We start from the raw sequence: 12,035 nt of genomic DNA, 5'->3' as shown, positions 1-12,035 counted from the left end.
CCACTAGAAGCAGTTGTAATGGAGGCCGTTAATGGTGATTTATTAGAACCTCATTCCTGGCTTATTTTGTATGCTCATCTTTAGTTTTATTTTCCTGTTCTAAATGTTCACTTTTTATTTATGCAATTCTGTATTATTTAAGCCCCCTTAATTTATTTTTGGATCATGATAGGGGATGATAGATAGTTATTTTTATTAGTATGAATTGATAGGGCTACAACAAAACTGTCAGTTTCTGGAAACTAACAGCAGAAAATGCACTGACCTTTTGCAATGGAAAACAGTAGTTTGTTGCCTCCTATTCAAAATACAATTATTTCAGCCCCTAAGAAACAAAAATAGGTTTCTGGCATAGCTGCCATTGTTAGTTTACTTTATTCATATGTCTCTGTGTTCCAAAAAAGGATTTAAGTTCTGCTGAATAAGCAGGTATTATTCTAAACTATGGAAATCGAATGTCCTGGTTCTCTTCTAGCATTCTGATGAATCGTGAGTGAAGCCTGAAAAATGAACATTGTAACAAGTTACTATAATCACAAAATTTTAGAGATGAAGGGACATTAGGAGTCATCTAGGGAGGGGAAAAAGACCAAGAGGGATGGAATGACTGGTCCCACAAGTAAGAAAGGGGCAGAACTGTTTTGTGAATCCAGATGTAGTGTATTACTCTTATCACACTTCCCTTACCCACATCTCCAGCTTCCCCATAGACTATCGGAAACGTTACTTAAAAATACAAGTATCTGGTGTTAGATACATAAATACAAACTTTCTTGCCATGGTGTTTTGGGTACTTAAATAGTTAACCGAAATACTGATCTAATCAGTAAGTTGATCATGTCATAAGCCAAGAATGTATTTTTCTGTAACCCCAGTCTATTTGTTTATGGGAGAATCATCATAAACCTATCATTTTCTCTTGATAAACACTTTGAGAAATCTTTCACTTCTAAAAAAAAAAAAAATCCACATCAGATAATGCACGTTCTCGCTAAAGCACCTTATACCGTGGAAATGCTGTGGGGAAGCTAAGCAGAAGGCCCCAGAGTTTCCGTCGGAGGCATGGTGTTGTTTGTGTCTCACTGGTCAGCCACAGTACTTTTTCTTATTAGAACAACTATTTCTTCAATCCCGTCGTCTGCTGTATACTTTCAATTCAAGGTAGGGGGTCGATGGCGGCAGGACTAGGAATGTGAGCCCTGAGTTATAAATGCCCTGCTTGAGGGTGCTTCACACAGCTGTTCTCTGCTTGGTTCTCTCGTGTATCAGACATGTCTTAGGCATGTCAAGTGAGCTCTTCAGTACGTGTTCCCATGTGTCCTTTCCCACATCTTTGGTAGTATTTTTTAAAAAAGCAGTGAGAAACGAGTGAAGATAGGAGAATAACCCACAGTCAGAAGAAAACTATCATTGTATCTACTTAGGAATCACTCACTTAGGGGTGGTCAGTAGATTCTTCTTGCCCCCTTTTTCTTCCTAAAGGTTTTGTTTTTAATCTAGGTTATTTTTTTCATGTCCAAATTAGTCTAAGGATCAATTTAATAATAAGCTGACTTAGGGTAATTCCAACTTGAGATGTACAATAGTTAATCTACTCTTGAGAAAAAAAAATACTAAATGGATTAATTTTTTATTTGTAGGAATCATCACAAGTTACTGTGTGCATATATTATTTTATGGACAAACCTATTTCAGCAAATTTCAGTTGTTTATCTTTCTCTTTTTTGCAGTATTCTTCTTTGTGCTTTTAAAATTGTATGGCATGCAGCGTTAGCTCTACAGAATACTTGTGTGTTTTTGTATGTGTCCATAAGCCATAAAACCTTTTTGGAGGTTAAAGAACAATTGTCAGCCTACTTCTCTTGCATCTTCATGGTGCAAATGGCAAGTATTTAGAAGTGTGGCATTGCGAGTTAGTTATTTCTTCCTATAATTGAGCTAGGAGAAGGTTATTCTCTGTCACAATAAAAATTAATGTTCCCTTTCTTTGGGGATTAATTTCTAAATTTGAAGACTCTGGGTCAGAGTTGGCTGGGCTGTTTCACTGAAATTTCAGCCCCAAAGAAACGAAAATAGGTTTTGGAATAGTTTCTAGGTCACTGGCACAGAAAGCTGGCAAAAAGCTATAACTTACTTTGGATAGTCCTAGTTAGTACAATTCCATCAGCACAGGCTGTTCTTTAGCCTGTGACTCAAGTTTAGGAGAAAATAAAATGTAGGGATCCCCAAATTCTTACTGTGTAGTAAACGTTTAGGCTTGGATTCTCCTGTATTTTAGTAGAACCCCTGACTTGAGGGGAGGGAGACATAGTTAATCAGATGTGAGTTCTATATTTTACCTTACTGAACTATTCACATTCATCTGTTATTTTAGCTTATGTTCCAGTTCTGGATCAGACAGTGGAGGCTGTGGTTATACTGAAAAGCATGCAGACTTGGGAGGTGATAGATCTCAGCTGTACTTAGTGTGGACTGACCTTGGTCAAATAATGTAAGCTTTCTAAACCTCTGTCCTCATCTGTAAAACAATACCTACCTCACAGACTTAACAGTGAATAAAAATAACTTGAGTGTTGTGTACCTGCAAGTATGTGTGCCTGGCCCTATAAATGTTGATAGTGTTGTTATTCCCATAAAGAAAACAAGGCTTAAAAAATTTAGTATGTTTCCTGAGGTCACGGAGTAGACCAAACCAAGAGTCTGTCTAATTCTGGCGATTTTGTGCGTAGCCATTAGAACATGGTGCTTCTCCCATTAAGTGAGTCACCATATCTGAAAGTATTTGGTACTCAGTATAGGGACTCAATATAAGTTCTCCTTTTCTCTTGGCAGAATAAATTGTGTGGTTTATTGACTGAACTCTCACTTTTTATGTGCAAATGATCTACACATTATCACATAATTTCTGATTTGCTGAAGAAGCTTTAATAACTGCTTTATTTTTTTTTTAAGGATTTTATTTATTTATTTGACAGAGTGAGAGACCGCGAGAGAGGGAACACAAGCAGGGGAGTGGGAGAGGGAGAAGCAGGCTTCCTGCTGAGCAGGGAGCCCGATGCGGGGCTCTATCCCAGGACCCTGGGATCATGACCTGAGCTGAAGGCAGACGCTTAAAGACTGAGCCACCCAGGCACCCCAATAACCGCTTTATTAATTAAAACTCCTATCCATGATTTTTCATACCTGCAGCCTTATAAGAGCTCGTAGAACCTTCCAGGCATCATCTCATTAGCTCTGGTTGCCCTTTCTCGATAAAGGAACTTCTCAGCCACAAAGAGAAAGCCCCGAGATCTCTCCAGTGACAGGAAGAAGAAAAATGCTTAGGCTCATGACTGCTGGACTGTCCATTCTCAAGTTTACATTGAGAAGGGACGTGTACCTTTTAAACCAACTATGAAGTTGTAAAATGCCAAATGCACACCATGTAGGCCTGAAGAGGATGATTTCCATTGAGTTCCATGAAAAAAGGTCTAGATGTGGGTAGCCACGTTGACTATATTCTTTGAAAAGGGGTTCTTCTAATAGAACTACTTTTGAAGATAACAGAGTAAATGAGAGTTATGGAAGCTTATATTTTCTTTCTAGTTGAGCTCTTTTTTCTGTTTGAGAAGCATGATATTTTTCTCTCATGATTTTTGTATCTGCGATTATGTTGGCCATGTCAGATCTCCAGAGATGTGGTGACATCATCTTGCCTAATTACAAAAATGTTTTAATGGCTGAGCTTAGAAACCCACTATACTTCTTATGATCTTCAAAAAGTTTGTGTTGGTCACATGAACTGGGAATGCACTAGATTTTCATTTAAACCTTCAGCCATACTGGAATTCCCATTCTGGAAAGTGGCAGTCCCAGGCCCCAGCACAGGAGCTCTGCCCTATCTTATTTCCCCTTTGACAAACCCTACACCCTTCCAAGGCCTTCTTCCCTGCCCTAGTCTTGAGCTGCAATTGGAAGAGAGAAAGACTTGAAAAGCAAGGAGTTCTTGTTCTTTTGGTCCTGACTCAAAGAATGCTATAAAAAGAAGGGGCCCAGAGCTCCCATCCCGCAAAATTACGATTCTCTTTGGACAGACTAAACATCTGACCCTCCTCACCTCCTCAGAATACAACTTCTATTTAATCAGAAGTCTTATTCTTATTAGAAAGAAATAATTGCAATTCCAGAGTTAAGTGGGTAAACCCCTTTTCTCCTGCTGATTGAGATTCTTTGTTGTCGTTAATAGAGCCCTATTACTCAACACTGGGGCCAAACTTTGGTTCGCTGGCTTACAACTGCTCAAATAGCATTTCCAGCTGTGGAATAAATACAGATGGTCAACTTATTTCACACGTCAGCCTTTTAAAATATGTATGGATGTATGATGTTTCTTGATAATTTAATTTGGATAAAATAAGTTATAACAGACCATCTGTTGCTTTTGGGGTTTCTGAGTTGCAAGAATAGATATGAAGGGATGAGATAAGATGTCCCACCTTCAGCATTCCAAGGGAAACACACACACACAAACACACAACTTGGTCTCTCTATCTCACTGTTTGCCAGGTTTATATGAAAACAAAATGAACAAGGCACACCTTTCCACGGACACCCTCTATTTGTGATTGGGAGACAGAATGGCTTAGTGGGTAAGCATGTGGGCCTTGGAGTCAGACCTGGCTATGGATCCCAAGCCTACCACTGTAGTGGAGTGGCCTTGGGCAGGTTACCTACCCTTCTTCCCTAGCCTCAGCTTCATCTGTTAGATGAAAATGGTAACACTAACCAGAGACTCAAATGAGATAAAGACTGTAAAGTGCTGGATGCAGGTTCTGGTAACTCTCAGTTATTAGTGTATTTATATGATTACTTCCCTTTAGGCCAACCACTACCTAGAACTGTTCCAGCCCCCAACGCTACACTTTAGGAAGCATTTATTTGCAGAAAGGACAACTTCTGTTCTCTTGTAATTGGTCAGGCCCTCAGGCACTGGCTGATTGGTTTCCTGGATGACTGGATGGCTTCCTCTCTTCTTTGAGCTTTCTTTAAATACCTTAATTATTAGCTCAAGAGGAGGTTCACCCCAATCTCTGCCCATCTCCCTGAACCTTCCCTGTAGGAAGCCCAGGACATTTGAGGACCTACAGAGCACTTCCCTCTGAATGTTGAAAGATCTAAGGGCAAGAACTGGAGAAGCAGGGCCTGTGCTTGCCAGGTCCAGACATTCATTCTCTTATTTGGTCCCAGTGCATCTCTGTAGGGTAGCAGAACTGGGATTTTTTACCCTCCGCACTTCTATAGAGGAGGAAACTGAGGCCTGGAAGCTTTGCAAGACAAGACAGAAGCGGAGTCCAGACCATTTAACCCAGGTCCATGCTCTCTGTACCTGGCTATTATCACTAAGCATCCGAGGCTGAGAAAGGAGGGACACAGACATCAGTATCCCTGTGCCCACGTCCCCATCATGACTGTGTTATGGAGCCGCATCTCCAGAGCTCTGCAGTTAGAGAAGAAGCAGAGAGACCTCCCCACCAGGCCCCTCCTGCCCCATCCTGCCCTGCAGTCCGCCTGGCATACCTGCGGCCCTCCCAGTTCCTCCAGCTGAGCCCAGAGGACCATCCCCTCTGCTGAGGCAGGATGCGACCTCCACAAGGCAGATCACATCCATTTGATCTTGAACAAAAAGCTGCGACCGTGTCTGAAATGACAACTCCCCGGCGGGTGATGTCATGCTGTTTTGTCTCCATGGACTGTGGGGATCTGATTTCAGTTGTGAAGAAAAATGGTCTGGGGAAAAAAGTTACTTCATTCGGAAAATTCCGAGAAGCCATAAATACAGTGTACAGCTGATGAAAGCACATTCACAGGCAGACAATGGCTCTGGGATGGAAGAAGAGCCCTCTCGAGAGGCCAGGCCTTTCACCCCCACCCACGGCCCGCAGCGGCCCTGCTTCTCCCGGGCCTCTGGCAAGATTGAGAGCAATCCCTCTGTTCGCTGAGGAGACTCTCCACCCCCCAGGGGCAAGGCGACTAGGGACAGGTTTTCCCTGGTTCTCATCCTCAATTGCCTCCTGCCCAGTTCACTCCTGGAGCATCTTGTGCAGCTGTGTCTACCTCCCTGTCCGAAATGGCCGACCTGCACTCCTGAGGTCTGAAAGCAAATTAAAAATAACATTTTGTTTTGTGGTTTTCATTTCTTACTCACTTTCTAGCCTTGCAATCTCTCTTGAATCTTTTTCACTTTGCATATTCTTTTCTCTTTTTCCTATAGTTGGCACAGTGAGAAAGAGGGAGAAAACAGAGGATGGAATTCTATTTTGCTTTTCATAAGAAATTTAAGAGTATAATTCCTAGTCCAGATCCTCAGGCCTGAGTCAGGAAGGAATAACCATTGCCAGGAAAGACCAGAGGCAGAGAGCTTAGAAGTGGGGGTAAGTTTTCAAGAGATGTTGCATCCCCCTGCCTAGCTCCCTCCGCCGCCCCCCCGCCTCAATAATATAAAAACAATATGGCAAGATTACAGAATTTGGGGAGATCAGAGAAAGTTTTCCTAATCCAGCCCTTCCTTCCATCATTGTGTCTTCTGGTGCCAGGTCCTTAGGTCACTGAGCCCCTCATTCTGTCTTCCCTATTCCCACAACCCCCAGCTTTGGGGCGCCCTTCTCTTGGGGCCTGGCCTCCAAGAAGTCCGTGGTCTTCCCAGACCAGTGGGAGCTGTTTTTTCCTTAAACTCACTCACAGCTTCTGATTTCCATGCCAAAACTGGTTTCTAGAGACAATGAGCCCCTTGCGTTTAGTCCTGAGAAGAGGAATCCCTTCCCTTTGGCCCTCAGCCTGGGTGCCTCCCACACAAGTCTGCCCCAAGTACCTGCAGCCCCACCAGCTGCCCATCTACAGGTCTGAGCTGGGCCATCGTGGTGCAGACACCGCCCCAAGCATGGCAGGCCCCACCCGCTTCCTGCCTCCACCCTGTGAGCCTCAGTGACCTGCCAGGCCACAGGTTCAGGCTCTTGGAGAGTCTAGTTCCTGGAGCAGGTGCAAGTACAGTGTCACAGGAACCTTGGGAGGAGACCGCATTTGTCCTCTGGGGGGCTCTCAGTCCCGCAGGCACAGCATCACCAGATGATAGGAGAATAAAAACAAAGCCAAAGCTTCTTAAAAAGTCCCCATTAACCCAATTAATCAAATCCTGAAGGGGCTTTTGTCTTGATGGAATTTGACTATATCTCAATAGTACTTGAAATAAAAAAACATCAGTTCACATTTAGGAAATGTGGATTTTAAGCTCCTGGGATTTGATTTCTAGACGTGAGTAGTTTTACCTCATAGATAGGTGTCGCCCCATAGAAATATAATGCAAGCCAATTGAGTAATTTTAAATCATCTAGTAGCCAGCCACATTTTTAGAAAGCAGTAAGAAATAGATGAACTTAATTTTAATAGTGTATTTTATTTAACCCAATATATCCAAAATAGCAACATGGAGTCAATATTAAAAATTATTAATGAGATAGGGGCGCCTGGGTGGCTCAGTCGTTAAGAGTCTGCCTTCGGCTCAGGTCGTGATCCCGGGGTCCTGGGATCAAGCCCTGCGTCAAGCTCCCGGCTCAGCGGGAAGCCTGCTTCTCCCTCTCCCGCTCCCCCTGCTTGTGTTCCCTCTTTCGCTATCTCAATTTTTTCTTGAAAAAAATTATTAATGAGATATATTCATTTTGGTACTAAGTCTTTGAAACTTTACCCTTTTAATGTACCTCATTTTGGACTGGCCACTTTTCAAGCACTCAGTAGCCCCATGGGGCTAGCAGCTACTGTGCTGGATGGTGCAGTTATAGGCAACTGTCGTCTCGCCTGGGAAGGTTCCCCAAGAGAGATGATCCTGGCAAGTGGGCAGTGACTCTGAGAACACAGCTGCAGCCCAGCCAACCGGAGGTCCGCGCTTGTCAGAGATCACAGGGTACAATCAAAAGCAATGCAGGAGTCCTGTAGAAAGTAAGTGCTATGGGAACAAAGGAAAAAATAGAGCAAGGTAAGGAAATAAGTGCTGAGGTGGGTCAGGTTGTAGTAATAAAGAGAGTAGGTCTCCAAGAAGGTGAGATTTGAGCAAGTCTGTATGCTAAGAGTTGAAGGAGGTGAAGAAGTGGGCCAGTAGAGCATCCTGACAGGACAGCTAGAGCATGCATATACCTGGCATGTTTGAGAAATAGCAAAAAGACCAGTGTGTCTGGAGAGGAATGAGCAAGGGGGAGAGTATTACGAGATGATATCACAGAGGTAAGGTGGTGGGGGGCTAGATCATGTCGGGCCTTACAGGCCATTGCAAAGACATTGGCTTTTATTCTGAGCAAGAATCACTATAGAATTTTGAATGACATGGTCTGACTTAAATTTGAACAAGGTCACTGGTTGCTGCGTTGAGAATAGAGTGTAGGAGGGCAAGAGTGGAAGTAGGAGGACCAGTTAGGAGTTTCTTCCAAGATGATGGCAGTTGGACCAAGATAGTAGTAGTGAAAATGACAAAGAATACACACCTTATGGATATATTTTCAAGGTAGGGCCAGTGGAGTGTGAGAAAAAGAGTAGTCCAGGATGCCTCCTAGGTTTTTGGTTTGCATAAAGCATGATCTGTCAGGGCCATCTATGGAGGTAGAAAAGGCTGCAGGGGGGCAGGCTTATGGGAAAAGATCAGGTGTTCGGTTTTGAATGTATTTCATGTGAGATGTCTGTTTGACATCCCAATAGAAATGTCAAGTAGGCAGTTGGAATTACGAAGCTAGAATTTGGGAGAGAGGGCTGGGCTTGAGATACAGATTTGGGAGTTCTCAGCATATGCATAGAATTTAAAGCCCTGAGATTCCATGAAATCAAATCATCTGAGTACGTACAGGACGAGCACCCTGAGGCACTCCCGACAGTAGATGGTTGGAAGGTCAGGAGAACCAGTGAAGAATGCTGAGGAAGAGTAATCAGAGATGGAAAGAAAACCAAGAGACTATCGTGTCCTGGAAACCAAAGGAAAAGAGAGCTTCCAAGAAGAAAGGGTGAACTGGATGGGATGTCCTGACAGGTCAGGTCAGTTGAGAGAAATGGGAACCGACCATTGGATCTAGCAGCATGGAGGTCATTGCAGTCCTGATGGAGCAGTTCCATGCGGGATGGAACGAAACGGGTGTGAACAGAAGAGAGAATCTGTGGGGCAGAACTGCAGACAACTCAGGAGCCTTGCACAATAGCTGGCATGGTGAGGGGGAGCAAGAGAAAGCGTTTTTAAAAACCAACTTTATTGAGGCATAATTTAAATTTATGTCTGAAGTATACAGTTCAGTGTTTTGAGAAATGTATACACCCATGTAACCACCACAACAATCAAGATATATAACACTTCCACCACCCCAAAATTCCCTCTGCCCCTTTATAGTTAATCTCTCCCACCCCCTCCTCCCAGTCCCCAGCCCCAGGCAACCACTGTTTTGCTTTTTGTTGCTGAGCTTTGTTCCACCTTTTCTAGAATTGCATATAACTTGAATCATACAGGATGTCCTCCTGTGCCTGGCTTCTTTTGCTCAGCATGTATCAGTAGTTCCTTCCTTTATATCATTGAATAGTATCCTGTTGTACAGATATACCCCAGTTTGACTACCCATTCCCTTGTTGGACATTTAAATTGTTTCTAGTTTGGGGCTATTATGATTAAAGATGCCAAGAACATTTGTATACAAGTCTTTGTGCAGACATAAATTTCACTTCTTTTGGGTAGATAGATATCTAGTAGAATTGCTGGGTCATATAGTAATGTATGTTTAGTTTTATAAGAAACTACAAAAATGTTTTTCTAAAATGACTATATAATTTTCCATTCTCACCAACAATGTGTGAGTTCCAGTTGCTTCACAGATTTACCAACACTTGGTATTGTCAGTCTTTAAATTGTAGATGAAGTTTTTTTTTTTTTTTTTTTTGGAATAGACTTTTGATTTTAGAATAGCTTTAGGTTCATAGACAAGTTGCAAAGGCAGAACAGAGAGTTCTAGTACACCCTTTGCCCAGCTTTATCCGATGTTACCTTCTTATAAAGCTGTAGTTATTTGTCAAAACTGACATTGGCACAATTTGAGTAGCCCCACTATGGTCTCTACTTACATCTCACCAGTTTTCACATTAATGACCTTTCTGTGTCCCAGGAGACCACACTGGGTCAGGCCTTAGTCTCTCCAGTCTGTGACCCTTTCTCTGTCTTTCCTTGGTTTTCATGACCTTGACAGTTTTGAAGAGTACTGGTCAGGTATTTTGTGGGATGTCCATCAATTTGAGTTTATCAGAGGTTTTCTTATGACTTGGCTAGGGTGATGGATTTGGGAGAAGAATGCCCCAGGGCTGAAGTGCCTTTCTCTTTGGTTCACATCAGGGAGCACATAACAGCAACATGGCTTATCACTGGGGATGTTGTTACCCTCATCACTTGGTTAACATGCTGTCCGCCGGGTGTCTTCCCTAATAAAATTTCTGTTTTCCCCTACATACCCTACTTTCTAGAAGCCAGTCACAGAGTCCAGCCCACCCTCAAGGAGAGGGGATCCAAGTTCCACCTCCTGGAGTGGGTAGTATCTACATGTATTGCTTGGAATTCTTCTCTAGGGGAGATTTCCCCTTCTCCTTTATTTCTTTGTTGAATCATTTATTACAGAGAAAACTTTCTTTTTAAAAGATGGGCAAATAACAGCACATTTGTATGTTGGTGGAAATGATCCAATAGAGCAAAATATTGTGAGAGTTTCTTTAGTTTTTTCAGCAAATGTTGAAAAAAATTTTCACTGTTAGAGTTTCTACTGCATCTTTTCTCATGTCATTTTAAACATCACTTTTACCCATAATTCAGCTTCCATAGGCCTCATTGGAAGTCAGAGGACCTGTGGAGGTCAGGGCAGAGTTTTCGTAGATGGCCCAGGAGTCCGGTGTGTTCATCCAGCAGAACTCCTGGGTCTTGTGAAAGGATGGCCCCTCTCCCCAGCCCTCACCCTTCCTACCCTCTCCCTCCTCAGCCTACAGTAGCCTGGGCAGGACGGGGAACTCCAGAACTGGGGAAGAGCCCATGTTTCCCTTGGGTAGGAAGGAGCCAGACATCTGCCATGGGGAGCTGTGGCAGCTGGAGCCCTCTTGAGGGGACTCTAGGGGCTGATGGTGACTGAGGGGGAGAATTCTAGGGGAAGGAAAAAGCAGATGGAGCTGCTTTGCTCCAACTCAGAATCCAGAACAGTGGGCTCTGTTTATTCTGTCCCCTCATTGGGAGGACAGAGCTCTGAAGACAATAGCCAAGGCTCTGAGCCCGGGCAGGAGGCTCCAAGGAGAACCAAGTCTGAGCACCCCAGGGCAGGGGGGATGAGATAGGAATGATGTTGGAGGTTCAGGTTAGAAACTCAGTGGTGGAAGAGACCCCCCCAGGAGAGAGAAGCCCAACAGGCCCTGGAAGGGACTTGGGCCACTGCCAGCCAGCTTACCAGCCCCACTTCCCCACCCCTGCCCCCAAATCCCTGCACACAGAGACTCTCATCTGGCCTCCAACTGGGGAACCCCAGGCCCACACACCTGGGCCCGCAGGGTGTGGGGGTGGTGTAGAGAGTGGTTGTGACAAGAGGTGACGTATTCTGGGCTGCAGAAGTTATCTCCAGGCTTGTATTCTGCAGAGGCTAGCAGTATGGTGTCTACACAGATACATATATTTGTAGATGAATCAAGCCGTACCCTGCCGTGACACCAGAAGCATTGCCACCATAAAAGAAGGTGGTAAATTCCCTCTCATTCAGAGAATGCCTCTCTCTTCTCAACCAGCTGCCCACGGGTTTCTCATCAAGATAGTAATTCATTGTACAGGGAAGGGAACTTACCCTGTGGAAATTCCCGCTTCCTCCCGAGAACAGGGTGCACAGTGTTAACCTCGGTGGGTAAGAACTGCCCCCCCGCCCCCCACGACCCCAATTGCCGCTTTTCTCTTTGAAAGCCTGCAGCCACTCTAAGTCTTATCCAAACCCTCTGCACAAGTCTGCAAACTGCCCAGGGCAGAC

The sequence above is a fragment of the Phoca vitulina genome, unplaced genomic scaffold, assembly GCF_004348235.1.
Source record: "Phoca vitulina isolate PV1807 unplaced genomic scaffold, GSC_HSeal_1.0 scaffold25, whole genome shotgun sequence".
Lineage (NCBI taxonomy): Eukaryota > Metazoa > Chordata > Mammalia > Carnivora > Phocidae > Phoca > Phoca vitulina.
The sequence above is the reverse complement of the archived record's forward strand: the minus strand, read 5'-3'. Positions refer to the sequence as shown.